General features: G+C 44.0%; 1 long non-coding RNA gene across 1 annotated transcript in view; it reads right to left on the bottom strand.

Moving 5' to 3' along the window:
• Positions 1–567: 567 nt before the first annotated feature.
• The window catches only part of LOC135973033 (uncharacterized), a 40,423-nt gene continuing 14,283 nt past the window's right edge, over positions 568–26,707 (bottom strand). The window contains exon 3 of the long non-coding RNA XR_010589720.1: positions 568–25,728. This is a non-coding gene — a long non-coding RNA (uncharacterized LOC135973033). The remainder of the gene's footprint in view (positions 25,729–26,707) is intronic.

Genomic DNA, 26,707 nt, shown 5'->3' with positions numbered 1-26,707 from the left:
TCAGGGGGCAGGAGTGGGGAGAGGGATCGGAGCAGTCAGGGGACAGGGAGCAGAGGGGTTTAGATGGGTTGGGAGTTCTGGGGGGGGGCTGTCAGGGGGCAGGAGTGCGGAGAGGGATCGGAGCAGTCAGGGGACAGGGAGCAGAGGGGTTTAGATGGGTTGGGAGTTCTGGGGGGGGCTGTCAGGGGGCAGGAGTGCGGAGAGGGATCGGAGCAGTCAGGGGACAGGGAGCAGAGGGGTTTAGATGGGTTGGGAGTTCTGGGGGGGGCTGTCAGGGGGTGGGGAGTGGTTGGATGGGGCGTGGGAGTCCCAGGGGTCTGTCTGGGGGTGGGGGTGTGGATAAGGGTTGGGGCAGTCAGGCGACAAGAGGCAGGGAGGCTTAGATAGGGAGTGGAGTCCTGGGGGGCAGTTAGGGGCAGGGGTCCCAGGAGGGGGCAGTCAGGGGACAAGGAACGGGGGGAGGGTTGGGGGTTCTGGGGGGGCGGGAAGTGGGAGGGGCTAGGGCGGGGCTCCTCCCGTCCTCTTTTTTGCTTGCTGAAATATGGTAACCCTAGCCAGAAGGCTCACCGTGAACATTTGTGTCTTTGTATCTCAGGAGAGCGCCTTCTGTTGACTGTCTGTTCTCCTCAAGTGGGTTCAGGGAAGCAGCAGGAAACAGGAAACTGGTGTTAATCAGTCCAGGCTCCTGGGGGTGCTAGAGAGGTATACAAGAGGCTCCTCCTCTCTCTCCCTGCAGCTCCTGCTGCTTTCTGTTATTCCCTCTCACCTTTTCTCCTGCCTGTCTGTTATGTCTCTTGTGCCCTCCTCCTTCCAGCAAAGCACTCCACCATCTCTGTGCATCTAGAGCAGAGAGAATACATATGCACCAGCAACAGACACAATTTTCTACACTCTGGGTCCTAGTGGTGCCCCCCCACAGTCCGGCACCTGAGGTTCGCCTCATGGTAAGCATGCTGTCTTATCAGCCAGTCTGAGACCAGGCAAACTAGTGCAGTGTTGTGCTGTTTAGGGCATTGCTTTTAGCTGGAACTTTGGTTACAGGCTTACAGCAGTGCTTCAAAATATACAGTCTTGGCCAGCTAAGCCAGACTTCTATTAGATGAGGGGCGGCGGGGGGAAGCGGGATAGGAAAGAGAAGAAATAAGGTGGGAAAGAAAAAGGACAGGCAGGAGGACTGTGTTATACACTGGTGGGGTTGGAATTTAGCCAGAGTTGTGGAGGTGGTGGTATCATTTGGGTCTGTCTCTCTGTCTGGCCCAGCCTGGTCAGGATATCTTTTGTGATCAGGATGACAAAAGCATAAGAGAATTATGTTGGATTTTGGAGTCCCAGGTGATGGTGGCTTCTTACAGCAGTTGTTGGCAGACAGCTGCTTTTTCTGATAATTTCTCCCCCTCCCCAAATTTGTAGTATTTAAGAACCCTAAAGGGGAGTGTAGGGCAAACCAGTCCATCTTCTCATTATTTTGTCCGGCAATAGGCCTCATTTCCAACACACCAATTTTGGTTCATTGATATTTTTTTAGGGGTGGGTGGGGTGCTCACTTTCCATGTTTACAAAGCATCATCTCAACACAGTTTTTGAATTATATTAGTAGGCCTTTTTTGTTTTAATCTAAACAAAAAGGCCTAATATAATTGAAGGACTTTGTTCAGAGCATGCCTGGTAAGTGTATGTGTGTATTTAAAAAAAAAAAAAAAAAAAAAGTGTGGGACTGAATTAGTTTAGTCTGTCTCCCTTTTCTACCTTTGCCCATCAGCATTTATTATTATAGATTATTGTGACACTTTATAAGCTATTATACACCTTCTACAGTTGAACTCATAATTTGGGTAAATTTGTAGGCCCAATTATCAAACATAATGCATTCTGATTCCAAGCTGCCTGCAGGCTTGCAGCTTGTACAGATGGATCAACTGTGGCGCACACAGCTCGTACCTGATAGCTGGCTCATAAATATTTCATGTTGCATTAGCCAGCCACGGTTTGGGAAGGGATCAGATACCAGTGCAGCACAGCATTTCTCCTCAGGGAGCTTCTGCTATACTTCAGCTTTCTTCTTCTTGACTATAAATCACTCTCTGGTACTGTCCATCTCTGTATCCCCTTTGTTATGTTAAAGCTGACATAACTTCATGTTCAATGCCCCTACTGGAACATCTGCCTTTTAGTTTATGATTTGACCAATAGGTTTTAGTCAAATTCACTATATTAAGGAAGAAGAGAGAATAAAGGGGAGATTTTTAAATCAATATTACTTGTTTTGGGGTTTTTTTGGAGTGGGTACCTAATACCTACACCTTGCTTTACGTATAGTTTGGACAATGCTCCAGTGCCACTAATCATTGTCACAGGGCGATACCTTTATTAGGCGAGAGTATAACCCAGTAGCTAGGGCATTAGACTGGGAGTCCAGGAGATGTAGGTTCTTATTTCAGCTCTGACAGTGACCTTGTCAAGTCACTTCACTTCTCTGTGCCTCTGTTTTCCCCTCATAAACTCGGTCCCTGCCTCAACTAGATTACAATGTAAACAGACAAGACCATCTAACACTGTGTTTGATCAGTACCTAGTAGAATGAGGCCCTGATCTTGGGTGGAGACTTTTGGTGCTACTAGAATACAAATAATAAATAATATTCTGATGCTTCCTTAACTCACTAATCTTGGCTGTCTCTCACAAACCCCTCCAAGTGCTGTTGCCACTCAGTACAACTGTATCTGGAGCCCCTTGACCAACTAGATTGCATCTTTCAGAGTAGCAGCCGTGTTAGTCTGTATCCGCAAAAAGAACAGGAGTACTTGTGGCACCTTGGAGACTAACACATTTATTTGAGCATAAGCTTTCGTGGGCTACAGCCCACTTCTTCGGATGCACAGCTATTTGTTAGTCTCTAAGGTGCCACAAATACTCCTGTTAGATTGCATGGATGCTCCCAGAGCCACTCTGGAATCACACAGAGAAAGGCATCAGTTAAATCGCCCCCCCACTCCAGCCTTATACCACAGGGAATATATTGTCTTGCACTCCTCAAGACCCTTTTTTGAGCAATGGAAGCTTATTAATTGGTTCACCACATCAATGGAAAGTGGACACGCACTAGCCTTTGTAACCTGAGCAGATTTACCAAGCACTTCAGTCAAACTCACTGGTAAGGATAAACACTAGAGTAAGTTTATTAATTAGAAAAGAGACTTTAAATGATAGGCAAAAGTCAGTAGTTACCAAAGGAAAATAAAAGATAAGCGTGCAGTCTAAATTCTCAACCTTATTAGACTATGCAATATCTGGACTAAGCAGTTTTCCTCTCCCCACTGGATACTGCAGGTTGGTTACAGTCTTTCATACACTGGCTCTCCCTGTTAGCCTGGGGCCGTCTCCTCAGTTCCAGCATTCTTGTTGCCTTCAGTGTAGGTGTGGGAAGACAGGACCAACCATGGGGCCTCTATCCTCTATTTTATATCCTCATTCCACGTGCTTGGAGAACACCAGTCCAGGCCTGTCTGGTGGGCATTGCTGACTCACCAGGCAAGGTTGAGAAATTCCCCTAGTGTGACCTTGTGCAAGTGAGTTATTGAGTTGTAACTCTCTTGCTGGACAATGACTATTGATGGTTGTTCGGCACCTGCCTGGGCATTGGTTACCTTCCTTGTTGTCTCTGGGGAGCTAATATTTGGGTGATTCCCCAACCCACAGCATATTTTAGTGACAACCATATAACACAATCTCATAACTTCATATGTACTAATGATATACATATTTAGATAGAACAATGGCTTCCAGAAAATCATAACCTTTCCCATGATACCTTATGTCATGCTTTATCTGAAATATCAGTTATATTTAAATGATGAATATGGGGATTATGGGGTGCTCCCCTGAGATATAGAATGTCACAACATTGTGATCTGGTGGGATAGGTGCTAAAGGTATAGGTTATGGCTGCATTAGAGAGTTTACAGCAGTGCAGCTGCACCACTGTAAGATCTCTCCTGTAGCAGCTTTAAGCTGACAGAGAGCTCTTCTGTTGGTTTAATTACTCCAGCCCCGGCAAGCAGCAGCAGCTATAGTGCTGTCCATACTGGTGCTTAGGTCGGTGTAACTTGTGTCACTCAGCAGTGGTTTATTCACACTCCAGAGTGACACAAATTGTGCTGACATAGGCTGTAGTGTAGACCTAGACTGTACCTAGAGAAAGGAATTTGACTTCCTGTTTGGTTGGCAATTTTAGCACTGCCTCTTTGTTTAATTCACTGGCAGTGCTCCTTACAATATGACAGCAAACCAACCCTAATCCCCAATATGGAGCATATCAGACTGCTGAGAACGGGAGTTACAAACCTTACTTGCAGAGGAAAAGTGTTCAGCATCCAGAGAAAGGAGAGGAAGGATGTAATGTTCTAATGATACGTAAATTTAGCTTCACTATCTAACAGGGACCTTGGTTTTAGAACTCAAGATGGGGTGCAGAATTTAGCATGCACATGTAAGCAGAGTCAGGATGAGCTGTACCCTGACATCTGGTGGTGAATTATGGCGAGTGTGGAAAAGAACTTCAGGGGCTGATTTTGTTTGCATAGGCACACCCACGCCTGCTTTGGCAGCTGTGGGATCCCCAGTTTCTCTGTTATTGGGGCAGGAGGAATAAAGTGTTATTACCCTGATTATGTGAATCAAGGACAATGAAACAGTTTTATGACAGAGGGTCTCACCATCACCTAAGTAGCACTTGCTAGACAAGGGGCATGGGTTCCAAAACTCAGTGAATTGAGAGAGGTTAGGGACAGGTATGTGTACCTGATGGTATGGGCCCCTTTTGAGGGCTTGGAACACCAATTGCACCACCTTCTCTCTCCACTATTGAATAGCAGAGCTAATTTTGATTCCCTTAGGAGTCTAGCTAAAGGGTACTGAGCTGAATTCACTTTGGGCCAATGGTGCACCAGCACTGGGGCTCCCCAACTAGAAGCTGAAATCACTAAAAGAGCTAAAATTACTGAGCTGAGATCACTGAGTGCTGTGTTAACTAGTGGTGGAGTCTGAAGATATATTGTTAAGCGGCTGGCAGAGTGGAGCAGTTTGCAGGATGGTTGGAGCGGAACTCTGAGCGGAGCTGAGCAGTTGGTGGGGACAGCTGGAGCTGTTCATGGGATGGCTGGTGGAATGGAGCGGCTGGCAGTGCGGAGTAGTTTGCGGGGACAGCTAGAGTGGCTCATGGGATGGCTGGAGGAGCGGAGCGGCTGGTAGAGCGGAGCCGTTCGTGGTGAAGGCTGCAGCGGAACTCCACGGAGAGGCGGGGCAGTCGGCCTTGGACCATGTAAGGTGCCCCTTAATACCCCGTGTGCCCCCCCCCCATTTCCACCCAGGCTTGGGGGGGGACGGGACTCTGCAGATAAACTTTTGAACTCTGGGGCGGCACTGACCAGGGACAGAGACTTTTGGGTTGTTGGACTTGGGGGTGATTGGACTTAAGACCCTGAGGGGAAAAGGACACTGCCAAACTTACGTGGAGGTGGGTCTTTTGCTCATGGTTTGTGTTATGAATCCGGTTTGTGATGTTTCCCCAACATAATGCCACATTGTTTCCCTCCTTTATTAAAAGGCTTTTGCTACACTCAGACTCCATGCTTGCGAGAGGGGAAGTATTGCCTCCTAGAGGCTCCCGGGGGGTGGTATGTAATTGTCCTAGGACACTGGGTGGGGGCTCGAGCCAGTTTTGCATTGCGTTATTGAAACAGAACCCCTAGGTACTGAACCCGGCCCTTGTTGCTGCTAACTCAGAGGGGCAGAAGGGTTACACACAGAACAGCCAGGAAGGGAATAAGGGAATTGCAACTTCACCTCGCCTTAGGGTGACCAGATGTCCCGATTTTATAGGGACAATCCCGATTTTTGGGTCTTTTTCTTATATAGGCTCCTATTACCCCCCACCCCTGTCCTGATTTTACACATTTGCTGTCTGGTCACCCTACCTCACCTTCCCCACCATTCACACAAAACATGTTGTCATGTATTTATACTGCAGTTGTAAAAACGAAAGTAGATATTCCATTATTTCCTTTTTTATAGATTCATAGATTATAGGACTGGAAGGGACCTCGAGAGGTCATCGAGTCCAGTCCCCTGCCCGCATGGCAGGACCAAATACTGTCTAGACCATCCCTGATAGACATTTATCTAACCTACCCTTAAATATCTCCAGAGACGGAGATTCCACAACCTCCCTAGGCAATTTGTTCCAGTGTTTAACCACCCTGACAGTTAGGAACTTTTTCCTAATGTCCAACCTAGACCTCCCTTGCTGCAGTTTAAACCCATTGTTTTTGGTTCTATCCTTAGAGGCTAAGGTGAACAAGTTCTCTCCCTCCTCCTTATGACACCCTTTTAGATACCTGAAAACTGCTATCATGTCCCCTCTCAGTCTTCTCTTTTCCAAACTAAACAAACCCAATTCTTTCAGCCTTCCTTCATAGGTCATGTTCTCAAGACCTTTAATCATTCTTGTTGCTCTTCTTTGGACCCTTTCCAATTTCTCCACATCTTTTTTAAAATGCGGCGCCCAGAACTGGACACAATACTCCAGCTGAGGCCTAACCAGAGCAGAGTAGAGCGGAAGAATGACTTCTCGTGTCTTGCTCACAACACACCTGTTAATACATCCCAGAATCATGTTTGCTTTTTTTGCAACAGCATCACACTGTTGACTCATATTTAGCTTGTGGTCCACTATAACCCCTAGATCCCTTTCTGCCGTACTCCTTCCTAGACAGTCTTTTCCCATTCTGTATGTGTGAAATTGATTTTTCCTTCCTAAGTGGAGCACTTTGCATTTGTCTTTGTTAAACTTCATCCTGTTTAACTCAGACCATTTCTCCAATTTGTCTAGATCATTTTGAATTATGACCCTGTCCTCCAAAGTAGTTGCAATCCCTCCCAGTTTGGTATCATCCGCAAACTTAATAAGCGTACTTTCTATGCCATTATCTAAGTCGTTGATGAAGATATTGAACAGAGCCGGTCCCAAAACAGACCCCTGCGGTACCCCACTCGTTACGCCTTTCCAGCAGGATTGGGAACCATTAATAACAACTCTCTGAGTACGGTTATCCAGCCAGTTATGCACCCACCTTATAGTAGCCCCATCTAAGTTGTATTTGCCTAGTTTATCGATAAGAATATCATGCGAGACCGTATCAAATGCCTTACTAAAGTCTAGGTATACCACATCCACCGCTTCACCCTTATCCACAAGGCTCGTTATCCTATCAAAGAAAGCTATCAGATTGGTTTGACATGATTTGTTCTTCACAAATCCATGCTGGCTGTTCCCTATCACCTTACCACCTTCCAAGTGTTTGCAGATGATTTCCTTAATTACTTGCTCCATTATCTTCCCTGGCACAGAAGTTAAACTAACTGGTTTGTAGTTTCCTGGGTTGTTTTTATTTCCCTTTTTATAGATGGGCACTATATTTGCCCTTTTCCAGTCTTCTGGAATCTCTCCCGTCTCCCATGACTTTCCAAAGATAATAGCTAGAGGCTCAGATACCTCCTCTATTAGCTCCTTGAGTATTCTAGGATGCATTTCATCAGGCCCGGGTGACTTGCAGGCATCTAACTTTTCTAAGTGATTTTTAACTTGTTCTTTTTTTATTTTATCCGCTAAACCTACCCCCTTCCCATTAGCATTCACTATGTTAGGCATTCCATCAGACTTCTCAGTGAAGACCGAAATAAAGAAGTCATTAAGCATCTCTGCCATTTCCAAGTTTCCTGTTACTGTTTCTCCCTCTTCACTAAGCAGTGGGCCTACCCTGTCTTTGGTCTTCCTCTTGCTTCTAATGTATTGATAAAAAGTCTTCTTGTTTCCTTTTATTCCTGTAGCTAGTTTGAGCTCATTTTGTGCTTTTGCCTTTCTAATCTTGCCCCTGCATTCCTGTGTTGTTTGCCTATATTCATCCTTTGTAATCTGTCCTAGTTTCCATTTTTTATATGACTCCTTTTTATTTTTTAGATCGTGCAAGATCTCGTGGTTAAGCCAAGGTGGTCTTTTGCCACATTTTCTATCTTTCCTAACCAGCGGAATAGCTTGCTTTTGGGCCCTTAATAGTGTCCCTTTGAAAAACTGCCAACTCTCCTCAGTTGTTTTTCCCCTCAGTCTTGATTCCCATGGGACCTTACCTATCAGCTCTCTGAGCTTCCCAAAATCTGCCTTCCTGAAATCCATTGTCTCTATTTTGCTGTTCTCCCTTCTACCCTTCCTTAGAATTGCAAACTCTATGATTTCATGATCACTTTCACCCAGGCTGCCTTCTACTTTCACATTCTCAACGAGTTCCTCCCTATTTGTTAAAATCAAGTCTAGAACAGCTTCCCCCCTAGTAGCTTTTTCAACCTTCTGAAATAAAAAGTTGTCTCCAATGCAGTCCAAGAATTTGTTGGATAGTCTGTGCCCCGCTGTGTTATTTTCCCAACATATATCTGGATAGTTGAAGTCCCCCATCACCACCAAATCTTGGGCTTTGGATGATTTTGTTAGTTGCTTGAAAAAAGCCTCATCCACCTCTTCCACCTGGTTAGGTGGCCTGTAGTAGACTCCTAGCATGACATCTCCCTTGTTTTTTGCCCCTTTTAGCCTAACCCAGAGACTCTCAACACTTCCGTCTCCTATGTCCATCTCTACCTCAGTCCAAGTGTGTACATTTTTAATATATAAGGCAACACCTCCTCCCTTTTTCCCCTGTCTATCCTTCCTGAGCAAGCTGTACCCATCCACACCAACATTCCAATCATGTGTATTATCCCACCAAGTTTCAGTGATGCCAACAATGTCATAGTTGTATTTATTTATTAGCACTTCCAGTTCTTCCTGCTTATTCCCCATTTTCCCTGCCAGTTGCAAAAAGCCAGCTAGATGGAGATGATAGTAGAGCTGTTTTCTGTTTAGAATGCCTTAAATAGTGCTGCTACCAAAACACTTGTGAAGGTTTCCCCTTCCTCTTTCACACCCTGGAATTATCACCAGAGATAATAGGTGAAATTCTGGGCCCTACCTGGCTCCTGGGAAGGGTGTAGTTAACTCCTACTCAAGTTTCCCAATTCTCTTACTGGTACTCATGAGAAGGCCTGTGAAACTGTCTGGTTGTGGGAGGGAGGGGAAAGAGTGCTTTGGGGTGGTAGAGGCCTAAACTCCAGGACTGGGATGAATTTAAAGCTAGGGAATGTTCTATTTTTTAGTAGCATTTAAAAATTATAATTTTAAGTGCCAGCAATGTGCTAATATGCAGGTTGTGTTAGATATCCTGGTTAGTTGAATTACCTTATTTTCTTGTAAACCGTCCTATACCCCTCAAGAATGTCTCTTGGATGAAGAGACCTTGCTGAAAAAGACATGAAAGGTGAGTGATAAGAGAATGAGCCTTGATGCAAATTTGGAGTAACAATATTTAGCTCTTATATCAGTTTTTCATCTAGGGATCTCAAAGTGCTTCAGAAAGCAAGTATCATCATCTGGGATTAAACCAGGCAGATTCCCAAAGGGAATCCCTGCTGTGTAGGGAATCTCTGCAAGTATAGCTGCCTTCTACACCAGCTCTCGTCTGTATTTCTGGTGTAAGAGGTGAGTTGGGGGCATGGTGGAGCTGAGCTACACTTTGTCTGATCTTCCACTGCTAGAAGGTCCAAGAATGGAAGTTAGAATAGCCCTTCTGCTCTACCTTCTTGCACAGCCAAGTGGCCAAGGATCAGGGACCCATAAATGGGTCTCTGTGGTGGCCACTCTAGACATCTGATCCACATTCTGACATAGTGAAGAATCAGGACCACAAGATGTAGGGCAGAGGAGTGTTGGGCCCTATATATTGTGGTGTTTGGGCTCTGTCCATAGAGGGGAAATGGCTTTTTACTGTCACAAAAGTGCATTCAGCTGTTTGTTTTCTGGTTCTTGTCCTTAGGGACCAAAACTACCCCCCCAAAATCAGCCTACAGTTAACTACTTTGTCCAGTAGGTGGCACACCTTTCTCAAACTAGACACAATCAACTCAGGATTAAATAAGGACTGGGAATGGCTGAGCCATTACAAACATTGAATCTATCTCCCCTTGTAAGTATTCTCACACTTCTTATCAAACTGTCTGTACTGGGCTTTCTTGATTATCACTTCAAAAGTTTTTTTTCTCTTACTTAATTGGCCTCTCAGAGTTGGTAAGACAACTCCCACCTGTTTATGCTCTCTGTATGTGTGTATATATATCTCCTCAATATATGTTCCATTCTATATGCATCCGAAGAAGTGGGCTGTAGTCCACGAAAGCTTATGCTCTAATAAATTTGTTAGTCTCTAAGGTGCCACAAGTACTCCTGTTCTCCTTCCACACCTTTCTCAGTGCTGAGAGGTGTTTTGCACTGCAGACTATTGCCAAAACAGATACTCTTTGGCGCTGATACTCAGACCTCAGTGGTTCAGGGCCAAATTAGTGATCAACACTACCCAAAAGAGCCACAGTAGTGTGAATTCATTGTTTCATTTACTATAGTACCATATATTCATATTTAAACAGCATAACAGGGGAAATCTTGGTAATGCTATTATTTTCATAGCAAAAACTATTGTTTTATAAACTACAGTTGGTTAATAACCTAATAAAAGCATCCTGATTGGGTAATAACTTAGATTGGTTAAGAATTACAGCAGTGTTTTAATATCAAGTGCTGCAAAGAGCCACAGGAGACACTTTAAAGAGCTGCTTGTGAGCCTCAGTTTGAGTATCACTGCTCTCTAGTCTTGGAGAGTATTTTGTTAAAGTTCTTAATGTCTGTTCCCCATGAGTTGGAAGAAACACTGCACCTTTGAGGCAGGATATAAATACTCTCCGTCTTCCATAATTATGTGGAGAGGGGTGCAACACAGTTATTTTGCCTGATGGAATAAAAGCCTAGCTGGGCCCCCATCTCTGCCCGTTTTACTGGCTAGAGGGCCAGTGGGAAGTCGCACCTTTTTTTGTCTACAACATCCGACTAGGAAAGCCCAGCTAACATTTTCACCTCAGCTCTTGCTCTTTACACCTCTTCTTCCGCTCTCCCTTCCTCTCAATTTTAATAACAGGTTCTTTCAGTGTTTGTATCTATCATTTGCTTTTCTTCATCTTCGTCCCTTTTTCTGCTGTCATGTCTGACAGGCTAATTTAGGGCCTGATCATTCAACCCTTTCTTCATGTAAATAGTACGTGCTCACACAAGGAATCCCGTTTAAACTATATTATGGCTGCAATGAGACAGCACCTCTTGTGCTATGTACAGAATAGGACACCCCAGTAACAGATGGTCAGCAAATTGAAGGGACCTCAAGGGAGGGATCCAAAAATGGCTAAGGGATTTAGGAAGAAAGTTTCAAAATTAATAAAATGTATCCTGGCTATACAACAGCCAGCTCTGGAGTATATGAAGGGTGTAAACACCAAGATGAAGGAGGAAAAGTGAACACGGTACCAGTAGTGGGAGTTGGCTAGGGGGAAATGGGATCAAAGTGAGCAAATGAAATTTTAGGCTGAAAATCAGTAAGTATTTCACTACCAGGGAAAGTCTCCCAAAAGATTCTCATTGCTTGGGATGCTATTTAAAGATGGAATTAATTCAGACCCATTAGGACATGCGATACAATACAATCCTGCACTGCCTGTGTGTTGACTAGAGTTGAACTAAGAGATCTCTTGCCTTTGTCTATGACTACTGTTTTTCTCCATCATACAGAATTATTGTTGTATCTTCCCTTGAATCTATACCATTCTCCTCCTAAATTCTTGAGAATTGGTGAGTCAGAGCTTAAACACTGACAAGGCACATCTTGTTAAAACAAATAAAAGGGATACGAAATGTCCACACTCCAAATCTAAAGAGCCCCATGTGTTCAACTTCATGTCCAACCCACATACGTTCTGATAAGAATGTCCAGAGAATAATTTGATTTCAGTCATGTTTAAGTATTAATATATCAAAAAGATGATGTAAGTAACTTCTTTTAGAGAACTAAAAGTCAGAATTTCTCAAGCTTTCCCATTGTGGTGTTTAAAAGAAGCCAGCTGATTTATTTCTAAGACTATGATCCCAAATGGCAAAAGTTCTGGAAGATCTGGAATTTTAAAAAGTCTGACTACTAACAGTTGTCTCTAAGGGGATTTATACCATTCAAAGACATCCAGGGCTGGAGTTTGTCATAAAAGAAACAGTAGGAAACCGATGCTCTGGTGCCACCTTAATCTTCAGGAACTGTTGCTCACTGGAAGTATTTGAAACTTGTAATTAAAGGCTTTTTTAACTTTCAAGTCTATCTCATTAGTATTTGAAGTTTAAATACTCGGTGGGTTTGTAATGGAATGGATCTGTTGAGAATGGACCTTATACTTTGAAAAAGAGAGATTCTGCTTTCAAAGGCTTTCTACAAATGACATTCTTAAATTTTTTTTTGAAAGGTGCTTTTTGGAGGTGAACCTATTATCAATATTAGGATTTTTCAGTAATCTGGCCTGTTGGAATATCTGGGCTTCAGTCTGAGTTCTCAGGCTTTAGACTTACCCAAAGTTATTTTGTCTGATGGCTCTTCAGTAGCTTATGTGAAATCGGTTTCATGGCAGTCCAATTCCTAAAGGTCAGGAGACTGCATCACAAACCATCATCACAATGAGTACTAACTAGCAGCTTGCTGACAGCCTTAACGGAAGACTGAGGTTGGAATGGGTATGGAACATGAGCTACTCTCTTGCCTTTATAAGTGCTCTCTCCAGGTGTGAATTGAGGCATGTGAGTAGGGTGGTTTGAGGATGCTTGTGGTGCTTTATTTGTACTGGGAATAGAGAACTTCAGTCTCTCAATCTGCCTTTCACAAAATTTGCATGAGAACTTCTGTGTCAAGATGAGACCCACAGCTAAACAAGTAGAAGTAGGGGAGGCTTTGGGTCACTGTGGGATGGAAATAGAAGAAAGCAAACACAAGAATATCAGCAAAAAGAACGAGGGGTACTTGTGGCACCTTAAAGACTCACAAATTTATTTGGGCATAAGCTTTCATGGGCTAAAACCCACTTCATCAGATACATGCAGTAGAAAATACAGTAGGAAGATGTGTATATACACAGAGAACATGAAAAAATGGGGGTTGCCATACCAACTCTAATGAGACTAATCAATTAAGGTGGGATATTATCAGCAGAGAAAAAAACCTTCTGTAGTGATTATCAGGATGGCCCATATCAAACAGTTGACAAGAAGGTGTGAGTAACAGTAGGGGAAAAATTAGCATGGGGAAATAGTTTTTAGTTTGTAATGACCCATCCACTCCCATTCTTTATTCAAGCCTAATTTAATGGTGTCCAGTTTGCAAATTAATTCCAGTTCTTCAGTTTCTCATTGGAGTCTGTTTTTGAATTTTTTGTTGTTGAAGAATTGCGACTTTTAGGTGTGTAACTGAGTGTCCAGCGAGGTTGAAGTGTTCTCCGACTGGTTTTTGAATGTTATAATTCTTGACGTCTGATTTGTGTCTATTTATTCTTTTGTGTAGAGACTGTCCGGTTTGGCCAATGTACATGGCAGAGGGTCATTGCTGGCACATGGTGACATATATCACATTGGTAGATGTGCAGGTGAATGAGCCCCTGATGATGTGGCTGATGTGATTAGGTCCTGTGATGGTGTCCCTTGAATAGATATGTGGACAGAGTTGGCAACGGGCTTTGTTGCAAGGATAGGTTCCTGGGTTAGTGTTTTTGTTGTGTGGTTGCTAGTGAATGTTTGCTTCAGGTTGGGGGGCTGTCTGTAAGCGAGGACTGGCCTGTCTCCCAAGATCTGTGAGAGTGAGGATTCGTCCTTCAGTGTAGGTTGTAGATCCTTGATGATGTGCTGGAGTGGTTTTAGTTCGGGGCTGAAGGTGACGGCTAGCAGCGTTCTGTTACTTTCTTTGTTGGGCCTGTCCTGTTGTAGGTGACTTCTGGGTATTCTGCTGGCTCTGTCAGTCTGTTTCTTCACTTCAGCAGGTGGGTATTGTAGGTTTAAGAATGCTTGATAGAGATATTGTAGGTGTTTGCCTCTGTCTGAGGGATTGGAGCAAATGGGGTTGTATCTTAGAGCTTGGCTGTAGACAATGGATCATATGATGTAGTCTGGATGAAAGCTGGAGGCATCTAGGTAAGTATAGCAGTCAGTAGGTTTCCGGTATAGGGTGGTGGTTATGTGACCATCGATTATTAGCACTGTAGTGTCCAGGAAGTGGATCTCTTGTGTGGACTGGTCCAGCCTGAGGTTGATGGTGGGATGAAAATTGTTGAAATCATGGTGGAATTCCTCAAGGGCTTCTTTTCCATGGGTCCAGATGATGAAGATATCAGTGTAGCGCAAGTAGAGTAGGGCATTAGGGGACAAGAGCTGAGGAAGCGTTGTTCTAAGTTAGCCATAAAAATGTTGGCATACTGTGAGGCCATGCGAGTACCCATAGCAGTGCTGCTGACTTGCAGGTATACATTCTCCCCAAATGTGAAATAGTTGTAGGTGATGACAAAGTTCAGCCACCAGGTTTGCCATGATATTATCGGGGATACTGTTCCTGATGGCTTGTAGTCCATCTTTGTGTGGAATGTTGGTGTAGAGGGCTTCTACATCCATAGAGGCCAGGATGGTGTTTTCTGGAAGATCACCAATGGATTATAGTTTCCTCAGGAAGTCAGTGGTGTCTCAAAGATAGCTAGGAGTGCTGGTAGCGTAGGGGCTGAGGAGAGAGTCTACATAGCCAGACAATCCTGCTGTCAGGGTGCCAATGCCTGAAATGATGGGGCAACCAGGATTTCCAGGTTTATGGATCTTGGGTAGCAGATAGAATACCCCTGGTCAGGGTTCTAGGGGTGTGTCTGTGCAGATTTGTTGCTGTGCTTTTTCAGGGAGTTTCTTGAGCAGATGGTGTAGTTTTCTTTTGGTAACCCTCAGTAGGATCGGAGGGTAATGGCCAGTAGAATGTGGTGTTAGACAGCTGCCTAGGAGCCTCTCATTCATATTCTGACCTATTCATGATGATGACAGCACCTCCTTTGTCAGCCTTTTTTATTATGATGTCAGACTCTCTTCATCATCTGGACCCATGGAATTCCACCATGATTTCAACAATTTCCATCCCACCATCAACAAAAACAGACTCCAACGAGAAACTGCAGAACTGGAATTAATTTGCAAACTGGATACCATTAAATTAGGCTTGAATAAAGACTGGGAGTGGATGGGTCATTACACAAACTAAAAACTATTTCCCCATGCTAATTTTCCCCCTACTGTTACTCACACCTTCTTGTCAACTGTTTGATATGGGCCATCCTGATAATCACTAAAAAATTTTTTCTCCTGCTGATAATAGCCCACCTTAATTGATTAGTCTCGTTAGAGTTGGTATGGCAACCCCCATTTTTTCATGTTCTCTCTGTGTGTATATATATCTTCCTACAGTATTTTCCACTGCATGTATCTGATGAAGTGGGTTTTAGCCCACAAAAGCTTATGCCCAAATAAATGTATTAATCTCTAAGGTGCCACAAGTACTCCTCTTTCTTTTTTGCTGATACAGACTAACACGTCTACCACTCTGACAACAATATCAGGATTCCAAACCCCCTCATATATTTTCCTCTTAGATGCACATAGAAAAATACACTGTATAAAGTGTTAAAATAATGCTTGATCTTGCCTTCATAAATAGAACCAACCATGTAAAACTCTTCCTGATCTAAGGCTGTAGCACAGCATAGAAACATGAGCCCAAGTCTCCTCTCACACCAATGTAAATCAGTATTATCTCCAATGGGAGCATCTCACTCTCTCTCCACAAAGCTCTCTTGTTCCTCAGATCTCCTTGGCCAGCCCACTGTCCCTGCACTCATGTTCCTCCTGAGGCTCTATTATGTTGGACAATTGGTCAGGAGCTTTCTTTGGGTGTGTCTCCCTTGCTTGTCATGCTCCATGTCTCCTTTGGGTTTATCTTCAGATGGGGAGAGGAGATAGCCTGCTGCAATGAACCAGTCTCTCTCAGTGCTTAATTTGTGCTAGGGCTGAGCTCCGGCAACTCTAGACTTGGCAGTTTATAGCACCTCTCTAGTTGCTGCATCAGTTATGAAAGTTAAAAAAAAAAAATTGCTTGAGCCCTGGCACCTAATTGCTTGAGTCTCAGTACCTCTTTCATTACAAATTAAGCATTGGTCTCAAGAAGCCCCTGTTGGGAGGATAGAAGTGCATGGATTGTTTCTTAAACTCTGCTCACTGCTGGGACCTCTGGTAGGGGGAGCTGTGAGGAGTTGGCACTACCTTAGGACTTTACAGTTGTCACTATCCGGCATCTTCTGGGCACATGGAACAGAAGGGCTAAAACTTAAATCCTCTTGCTCCAAAGGCACAGAGGCCTACCTCTTGGGCAAAAAAGAATTTCTCTAGGGGTATAGAGTCTATGATATACAACAGAATAGTTCTGATTTCTTTCAGTAATCGTAATCTTAAATGTAAGTAATGTTAGAAGTATTAATAAAGATCAGTGGTGTAAACATACACTAATCAGATCATTACAATATATTTGAGAATGTTTTGTTAAGATGACACACTTCTTGTTTATTTTACATGCAGAACACTCTTGATTTGCTGAGGATTACTGGAATCTATTTTTTTTGGTATACATTTGCTGAAATAGTGCTATTTAACTGCATGACTGACATCTGAGCATAGCCATGCTGGGAAGATTTTTATTAAATTCACTTAAGATATAAAATATTAAAATGAATAAAACTGACAAAAGCTGGGAAATGCATTGTCCAGGATAAACTCCGTCCTTAGCTCATGTTGCTGTGCCATAGTCTTGTAACATATGTAGTATCTTCCTCAGTTCTGAGGCCACTGATAAAGGATCTTAACAGCTGTAGTAAAAGTTCAAAGAAGGGCTATAGAATGAATTTCCTGCTTTTTGTCCGCTTAAAACAGAGCCTTATATTTGCTTCCTCTATAGTTTGGTGTGTAACTTCCTTTAAAAATTTATTCATTTTAAAATAAAGAGAAAACAAACATCTATCAGAATGTAAGAGTTGAAATGTGACTGAAGCTGCCTTTTAGCTGGAAACTTAATTAGATAATTTCTAAAGACAAGTATTAAAGAGTTTATAAAATGTGCATTCATCCATCTCCTGTTGATCTCGAGTGGCTTGTTTTCTAATTATGTATCTAGTGTCTTGTGATTTAAACCAAAAAGACCATTTTGATTTGTATTATTTTGTAACAAACTTCAGTGAATTTTTAAAAAGATTTCAGGCATACAGCACTTAAAAATTCTGTTTCGTATAATGAAATCTCTATATGTTTATGCCTTATGGTTATCTTTACTGTATTCTTGCATCATACTTCCGGAGGAAAAGAGAGGGAGACTAGTGTCTGGGTGACCACCTCTGAATGGGACACTAGTTAAAGGTCATCAACAAGTGAATAAGCCTTTGCACAGCAGAACAATGGGGTGGCTGCAACCTAAGTAAAACCAGTTTTTCATATTTGGACTCCTGGAGGGTGGTAATAGACAGCAGACCACCTGATAGGGAATTTTGCCCATGTGAGGGAGGCTTTGAGGCTGGCCAGGAGGGTCATATGACAGAGGGGATTGGAAATTATAACAAGACCAGGTCTCCACTAAATAGCAATCTCTTACCAACCAGAAGAAGACTGAGCCAGAGGAGTGAGGGCTAGGAGAGGGGAACTGGAGACCTTTGGGAGTTGTCACTGCTTTCAGAGAACTCTTGAGTTGTGAGGAAATTAAGACAGGGAATTATGTTTCTTATTTTGCCTGAATTTGTAGATCTCTTGTGCTGTCTAAAGCAAAGAGAGATTTCTAAATCAATCACTTTTTAAAGTCTGCATCTTATTTGCTTCAACTATCACATGTTCCTGAAGGGTTAAATTATAAATCAAACTACCCACAAGGCTGGAGCTCTGGGGAGAGTGTGCTTAAGCTACTGGGGAGTCTTGAGCGGGGTTCAGCACTGGTCTTGGACTAGGGCAGCTGGATGCAGGGTCCCACATCCAGGGTACTGAAGCGATACTGGACAGTTCAAGGAGAGAGCCTTGAGGCCAGCGGAAGAGACAATGGCAGGAGTCTACCCAGACCAATGAATACAATGTATGGATCTAATCACATCAGTCTGGGGGAAGCTCACCCAGGTCTGTGACTGTCCCACTGGAAACTTGAAGGCACCTAAGCTTCAGTCCTATTGAGAAGAATGGGAGGAGGTAGCCATTTTGAATAAGGGTAATATAAGAGAACGGAAGACAAGAGTAAGAGTGATCATGAAATCAGGAGCAGCTTTAAACCTCCTTCCCCTCCCCACCCCGATATCACAAGACTTGGAATAATAACATAACTGGCAACTCAGTAGCTACATGTTTTGTAAAATTGACCAAGTCTGCTGACAGTGTGCATTGCCACAAGTCTTTCATGAAGTCCACACTTTATCTAGTCCTCATGAAATGGCTGTGACTTTATTGTACATATTTAACAGCAGCTGTTCTAAATGGAATACTTCAGTCATTTAAAATGTCTCAAACTACTCTATACCGCTACCTCCAGAAAAAAATTGTTATCCGTTTTGATCTGGGCAATTAGCCAAAAGTCAGGGTCTTCTGGGTTGTTTCCATTAAGAGAAGACACTAATGATGGAGTCAGTATTTGCTTGATGCAATCTTGTTTACAAGAGCGTACATAAAGCCCTGTTTCCCTGAATATAGCAGGAGACTGATTCTTTGCTCACCGTGCCAAGTCTCTTTCCAGCTCACAATCTACCCAAAAGTTTCTCAAGTTTTTCTTGGTGTCATGTCCTTCTCTGGCTGTCTGTGGCTTTCTTCTGCATTATTTGTGTCTTTCTGTGGTGATTCTCATTTTTTCTCTCTTTCATTCACGCACACTTGCACGCACACACACACACACACACACACACACACACACACACATATATATATATATATACACACACACACAACTGCAAACAAATGCAGGGGTGGGAGATTGAGTGGATATTAGATGTCTGGGAAAACCCTTGGGTCACATGGCCCAGCCCCTATTCCAGCCTTACATGTAACCTGTGCTGGGCTGGAGGTGCTTATTGGTTCAGTTATCTGCTCTATAATGGAGCTCAATCACTTTTTGCATTTATCTTGAATGAAGGGTGGCTGTTACACCCACCAGATTTAACAAGGTTTCACTGAAATTTCAGCACAAGGAATAATAATGTTAGACTTATTTCTATTTTAGGTATTTATATGGCCTCCACTACCACAGTGTCTGAACACCTCAGAATCTTAAACGTATTTATCCTCACAACAGGGTATATCTACACTGCAGCTGGGACCATGCTTTCCAGAGCACGTAGAGCAGTTGCATGCTAGCTCTGTATGAGCTAACACTAAAAATAGCCGAACTGCAGGTAGCATAGGCTAGCCCACCAAATACATACCTAGGGATCCCCAGCAGGTTTGTACTCGGAGCTAGCCCAAGCCGCTACCCCTGGCTACACTATTTTAGTGCACTAGCTCAAGCAGAGCTAGCATGTGTCTGTCTACCCTATGCTGGGAAGCGTGCTCCCAGATGGAGTGTAGACATACCCTGTGAGTAGGAAAGTGCTGCTATCCCCATTTTACAGATGGGGAAACTGAGGCACAGAGACTGAAAACTTGCCCAAGATCATGCAGTAAGTCTGTGGCAAAGCAGAGAATTGAACCCATATCTCCTGTATGCCCAGCTAGTGCCTTAACCACTGGACCATGCTTCTTTCCTTTAGCATTTTAGTTTACAAACCAACGCTGTTCAGACTGACTCGCATCGGGGGAAGGAGGTCTGTATGGTTTCTGCACTATAATTATTTTTTGTATATGAAAAATGTCTGAATTTTCCCTCAGAAAATGCAGTTTTCAATGACTGAGAATTTAAATTAAAACACCAGGAAATTCTCAGTCAGCAGCCAATGTTTCAATATAATCTGCCTTGTGTACATTCAGGCATGCTCCCTCTACAGAACAGAGAACCACTCCCTACCCATTACCATACCATGACTTTTTTTTAACTGAGGGATTTTTTAAAAATTTTTGCTCAACTAAATATAAATTAGGGGATTTTTCTCTTTTGTTTCTGTTTATGATTATTTGGTTTCAGGTTTCTGGTTTCCCAAGGTTGTGATGGGCAGGCATGTGGGTGTGAGGAGGAGGGGAGAGAGAGAGAGCTGTGAACCAAAGCTTTAACTCCCATCATGTACGCACATTAATTTCCACTTGAGTCTTCATGAAAAATCTTCACTTGAGGGAAAATATCATACTTAACAGAACCCAGACTAAAGCTAGCTGGAAAGTTTCTCAAATAATAAAATGAATGAGGTTGCTGAGCTAAATGTTTCCCTAAAGACTGTATTAATGAGCATGCTGCTTATTTTGGATAATTCCCCTTTCATTTAATGGCAAATGTCAAAGATTAAACAAACCACTACTGTATATGTTAAATTCATACACACTTGTGCCCTTGTAGAAAGTATAACCACCTGGTAGGATGATCAGATGGGCTGAGAGGGGCTGAGCACAGAATTGCTAATGAGAAGGAGTTTAGGTACTGGCAAAAAAAAATTACAAGATTTGCTCCTGGCTTCAGTCTCTGGGTGGTGCTTCCAAAAATTTCAAGTTTAAAATCCTATTATTTAAAAAAATTGCTATCCTATGTTGCTAATAATACCTTGGGTTATTAATCTGAAAGAATTTTAAAAATCTATGTTGGTTTTCAAGACTTTTTGTTTACTCTTGGTGTATCTGTGAGCTTGGACAATGGGAAGCAGCTGGTTTCTTTCACTTTTATTTACCATCACTTTTTGGTTCTCACACGCCCAGTGTTGTGATGTTTGGGATGCAAATGCTGCAGGAGAAAGTTCAAATCCAAACAAAACTGTTTTAATTAAATGAACAAATGTTATGAAAACATTTCTATTAATAGCACATTTGAGGTTTTTGGAGGGGGTGATGAAAGGCATTAGTTTTTAAAAAAAAACTACATTTGGGGCCAAACTTCCTGACAATGCCTCTTAAATTTTCCCATTCTGATGCAATAGAGAATGCAAAGCTATTTAAATGCCTTCTTTATCCAGCATCTTCTAAATAGTACCTTCTATCTCTTTTGTTGCAGTGCTGAGGATCCCTGACTTGAATAGCCCAAGACCTATTTGGGGACCTACTTAGATCATGGAGAATTACTCATTTTAATGCGACGTAACATAGTATTGGCTTCCTTTCACTTATCTAGACTGCAGAAATGGGACAGTCCCTTATGGTGCCATGTTCTGCCTGTTGAGAGACAGATCCATGCAGGATTGGAGCAGGAATGAATTGCCATTGGTCTTGGCAGCACTTCCACTACAGATGTTGTTTTTGTATGGAGTTAGAACTCTGCTATATGAATCCTCCAAGCTGGCAAATCAATACTATAGCTCACAGTTCTTAGAGCATGTTGCTTTCTCTGCCTTAGCTGTTATGGACACTCTTGTTTGAATTGGTAGATCTCAAATGGATGACTTCAAAACATGAGTTCTGACTAGGGCTGTCAAGCGATTAAAAAAATTAATCGTGATTAATCGCACTGCTAACCAATAACAGAAATCCAAAAATATTTAAATAAATGGTAGTTTTCTACATTTTCAAATATTTTGATTTCATAGAATATCAGGGTTGGAACGGACCTCAGGAGTTCATCTAGTCCAACCCCCTGCTCAAAGCAGGACCAATCCCCAACTTAGGCCTGGTCTACACTGGGGGGAGGGGGATAGATCTAAGTTATGCAACTTCAGCTACATGAATAACATAGCTGAAGCCGACGTACTTAGATAGACTTACTGTGGTGTCTTCACCGCAGTGAGCTGACAGCTACCGTTCCCCCGTCGACTCTGCCTGCGCCTCTCATGGCGGTGGAGTACAGGAGTCGACAGGAGAGCACTTGGGTTGATTTTATCACGTCTAGACTAGATGCGATAAGTCGACCCCGCTGGATCAATCGCTACCCGTCGATCTGGCGGGTAGTGTAGATATACCCTAAATCATCCCAGCCAGAGCTTTGTCAAGCTGGGCCTTAAAAACCTCTAAGGAAGGAGATTCCACCACCTCCCTAGGTAACCCATTCCAGTGCTTCACCACCTTCCTAGTGAAAAAGTTTTTCCTAATGTAAGCAGAGTCAGGATGAGCTCTACCCTGATATCTGGTGGTGAGTGTGGAAAAGAACTTCAGGGGCTGATCTTGTTTGAATAGGCACACCCACCCCACCCAGCATGAGACCACAGCAGCCCAAAATGGTCATGTTGGCTGCTGTGGAATCTCCAGTTTCTCTGTTATTGGGGAAGGAGGAATAAAGTGGTGTTACCCTGATTATGTGAATCAAGGACAATGAAACTGTTTTATGACAGAGGGTCTTACCATCAACTAAGTAGCACTCGCTAGACAAGGGACTTGGGTTCCAAAACCCAGTGAATTGAGAGAGGCTGGGGGCAAATATTTGTACCTGGTGGTGTGGCCCCTTTTGTGAGCCTGAAACACCAATTGCACCTCCTCCTCCTCCTCTCTCCACTGTTGAATGTCAGAGCTAATTTTGATTCCATTAGGAGTCTAGTTACAGGCTGCTGAGCTGAATTCACTTTGGGCTAATGGTGCACTAGCACTGGGGCTCCCCTACTACAAGCTGAAATCACTAAAGAGCTAAAGTTACTAAGAGCTGAGATCACTGAGTGCTGTGTTAACTAGTGGGGGAGCCTGAAGCTATATTGCTAAGCGGCTGGCGGAGCAGAGTGGAGCAGTTTGCGGGACGGCTGGTGGAGTGGAGCGACTGGCAGAGCAGAGCAGTTTGTGGGATGGTTGGAGTGGCCCATGGAACGGCAAGCAGAGTGGAGCTGAGCAGTTTGCAGAGATGGCTGGAGCGGCTCACGGGACAGCTGGTGGAGTGGAGCGGCTCGTGGTGAAGGCTGCAGCATAACCCCACGGAGAGGCGGGATAGTCAGCCTCGGACCACGTAAGGTGCCCCTTAACACCCCGCGTGCCTCCCACTTCCCCCCCCCGTTTCCACCGAGGCTGGGGGGGGGGAAACTCTCTAGAACTCTGGGGCTGCACTGACCAAGGACAGAGACTTTTGGGTTGTTGGACTTTTGGGACTTTGGGTGAGTCTTGGTTGCTGGACTCAAGAACCAAAGGGAAAGGACGCAGCCCAATTTGCTGGGGTGGGTCTTTGCTGATGGTCTGGTCTATGAACTCTAGTTGTGGTGTTTTCCCAATTTAATGCTAATGTCATTTACCTCATGTTATTAAATATTTTCTGCTACACCGAGACTCTGTGCTTGCTGTAGTAAGAGAAGGCCCTGAGGCCTGAACTAAAGTAATGGTCAAGACTTTGCTAGCATAAAAAGCAAAGTTAAGCTATGAGCAAGAGGCAGGCCCTGCTCACAGAAGCTGGCAAGGTAAGGGCTGATGTTGTAGAAATATATATTCACCTAGCAAAGTTACAGTATAAACATGGTACCATACGGGAACATTCCACAGATAACATGGAACAGGCCGACCCATCCCAATGACAGGGGCAAAAGGGTAAAATGATGGATAGAGTTGTTTTGATCGAACCAATAGGTACAAGGTGCGAGGCGGCACCTTACTACGTAGAGGGGTTGTACCTTGTTGCGTAGAGGGGCTGCACCTCAATACGTCAGGAGTGATGTGTAACTTGTTTGTACCTGTGTATAAAAATGTATCCCTGGGGTGGTGTCTTTGTCCGGCCACGGGGGCAGTGGAAAGTCCCGCCACTGAGCCGGGTCCTTGCCAAGAGGCATCTATTAGTACTATGCCCGGTAGACTAAGTAATCTACGGGGAACTGCAATTGTGTCCGAGATCACAATAAACCTGGCCGAGGTGCCTTTGTACCTTACTAGACTCTGTGGTCATTGGGGGTTCTCGTCGGGTCTGCTGTGTCAGCTATCTGCGCAGAGCTGGGGCAGCACACAGAGGGAACACACGCACACAGCCGAGTGATATCAACAGGAGAAAGCAGAAGCACCACACCGGTACCCTCTGACAACACTTGCGAGAGGGGAAGTATTGCCTCTTTAAGGCGCCCAGGGGTGTGTGTAAGATTTTCCAGGTCACTGGGTGGGGGCTTGAGCTGGTTTTGCGTTACGTTGTTGGGAGGGGACCCCTATGTACTGAACCTGGCTGTTGCTGCTATCAACTCGGCCTGGCAGAAGGGTTACACTAATATCCAACCTCCCCTACTGCAACTTGAGACCATTACTCCTTGTTCTGTCATCTGCTACCACTGAGAACAGTCTAGATCCAAACTCTTTGGAACCCCCTTTCAGGTAGTTGAAAGCAGCTATCAAATCCCGCCTCAGTCTTCTCTTCTGCAGACTAAATAATCGCAGTTCCCTCAGCCTCTCCTCATAGGTCATGTGCCCCAGCCCTCTAATCATTTTTGTTGCCCTCCGCTGGACTCTTTCCAATTTTTCCACATCCTTCTTGTAGTGTGGGGCCCAAAACTGGACACAGTACTCCAGATGAGGCCTCACCAATGTCGAATAGAGGGGAATGATTACATCCCTCGATCTGCTGGCAATGCCCCTCCCTATACAGCCCAAAATGCCGTTAGCCTTCTTGGCAACAATGGCACACTGTTGACTCATATCCAGCTTCTTGTCCACTGTAGCCCCTAGATTCTTTTCTGCAGAACTGCTTAGCCACTTGGTCTCTAGGCTGTAGCAGTGCATGGGATTCTTCCATCCTAAGTGCAGGACTCTGCACTTGTCCTTGTTGAACCGCATCAGATTTCTTTGGGCCCAATCCTCTAATTTGTCTAGGTCCCTCTGTATCCTATCTCTACCGTCCAGTGTATCTACCACTCCTCCCAGTTTAGTGTCATCTGCAAACTTGCTGAGGGTGAAATCCACGCCATCCTCTAGATCATTAATGAAGATGGTGAACAAAACCAGCCACAGGACTGACCTGTGGGGCACTCTGCTTGATACCGGCTGCCAACTAGACATGGAGCCATTGATCACTACCCGTTGAGCCAAACAATGTAGCAGCTTTCTATCCACCTTATAGTCCATTCATCCAGCCCATACTTCTTTAACTTGCTGGCAAAAATATTGGAGACCGTATCAAAAGCTTTGCTAAAGTCAAGTAATAACATGTCCATTGCTTTCCCCTCATCTACAGAGCCAGTTATATCATCATAGAAGGCAAATAGGTTAGTCAGGCATGACTTGCCCTTGGTGAATCCATGCTGACTGTTTCTGATCACTTTCCTCTCCTCTAAGTGCTTCAGAATTGATTCCTTGAGGACCTGATCCATGATTTTTCAAGGGATTGAGGTGAGGCTGACTGGCCTGTAGTTCCTCGGATCCTTCTTCTTCCCTTTTTTAAAGATGGGCACTACATTAATTTTTTTCCAGTCATCCAGGACCTCCCTGGATTGCCATGAGTTTCCAAAGATAATGGCCAATGGCGTTGCAATCACATCCGCCAATTCCTTTAGCACCCTCACATGCAGCGCATCTGGCTCCATGGACTTGTGCTCGTCCAGCTTTTCTAAATAGTCCTGACCCACTTCTTTCTCCACAGAGGGCTGGTCACCATCTCTCCGTGCTGTGCTGCCCAGTGCAGTAGTCTGGGAGCTCACCTTGTTTGTGAAGACAGAGGCAAAAAAAGCATTGAGTACATTAGCTTTTTCCACAGCCTCTGTCACTAGGTTGCCTCCTTCATTCAGTAAGAGGCCCCCACTTTCCTTGACTTTCTTGTTGCTAACATACCTGAAGAAACCCTTCTTGTTACTCTTAACATCCCTTGCTAGCTGCAACTCCAAATGTGATTTGGCCTTCCTGATTACACTCCTGCATGAGTAATATTTTTATACTTCTCCCTGGTAATTTGTCCAATCTTCCACTTCTTGTAAGCTTTTTTGTGTTAAGATCAGCAAGGATTTCACTGTTAAGCCAAGCTCGTCACCTGCCCTATTTACTATTCTTTCTAAGCATCGGGATGGTTTGTTCCTGCAACCTCAATAAGGATTCTTTAAAATACAGCCAGCTCTCCTGGACTCCTTTCCCCCTCATGTTATTCTCCCAGGGGATTCTGCCCATCAGTTCCCTGAGGGAGTCAAAGTCTGCTTTTCTGAAGTCCAGAGTCCGTATTCTGCTGCTCTCCTTTTTTCCTTGTGTCAGGATCCTGAACTCGACCATCTCATGGTCACTGCCTCCCAGGTTCCCATCCACTTTCGCTTCCCCTACTAATTCTTCCCTATTTATGAGCAGCAGGTCAAGAAGCTTAGTTGGTTCCTCCAGCACGTGCACCAGGAAATTGTCCCCTACACTTTCCAAAAACTTCCTGGATTATCTGTGCACCGCTGTATTGCTCTCCCAGCAGATATCAGGGTGATTGAAGTCTCCCATGAGAACCAGGGCCTGTGATCTAGTAACTTCTGTTAGTTGCCCAAAGAAAGCCTCGTCCACCTCATCCCCCTGGTCTGGTGGTCTATAGCAGACTCCCACCACGACATCACCCTTGTTGCTCACATTTCTAAACTTAATCCAGAGACTCTCAGGTTTTTCTACAGTTTCATACCGGAACTCTGAGCAGTCATACTGCTCTCTTATATACAA

Source organism: Chrysemys picta, chromosome 8 (genome assembly GCF_011386835.1).
Source record: "Chrysemys picta bellii isolate R12L10 chromosome 8, ASM1138683v2, whole genome shotgun sequence".
Classification (NCBI taxonomy): domain Eukaryota; kingdom Metazoa; phylum Chordata; order Testudines; family Emydidae; genus Chrysemys; species Chrysemys picta.
The sequence above is the reverse complement of the archived record's forward strand: the minus strand, read 5'-3'. Positions and strand labels throughout refer to the sequence as shown.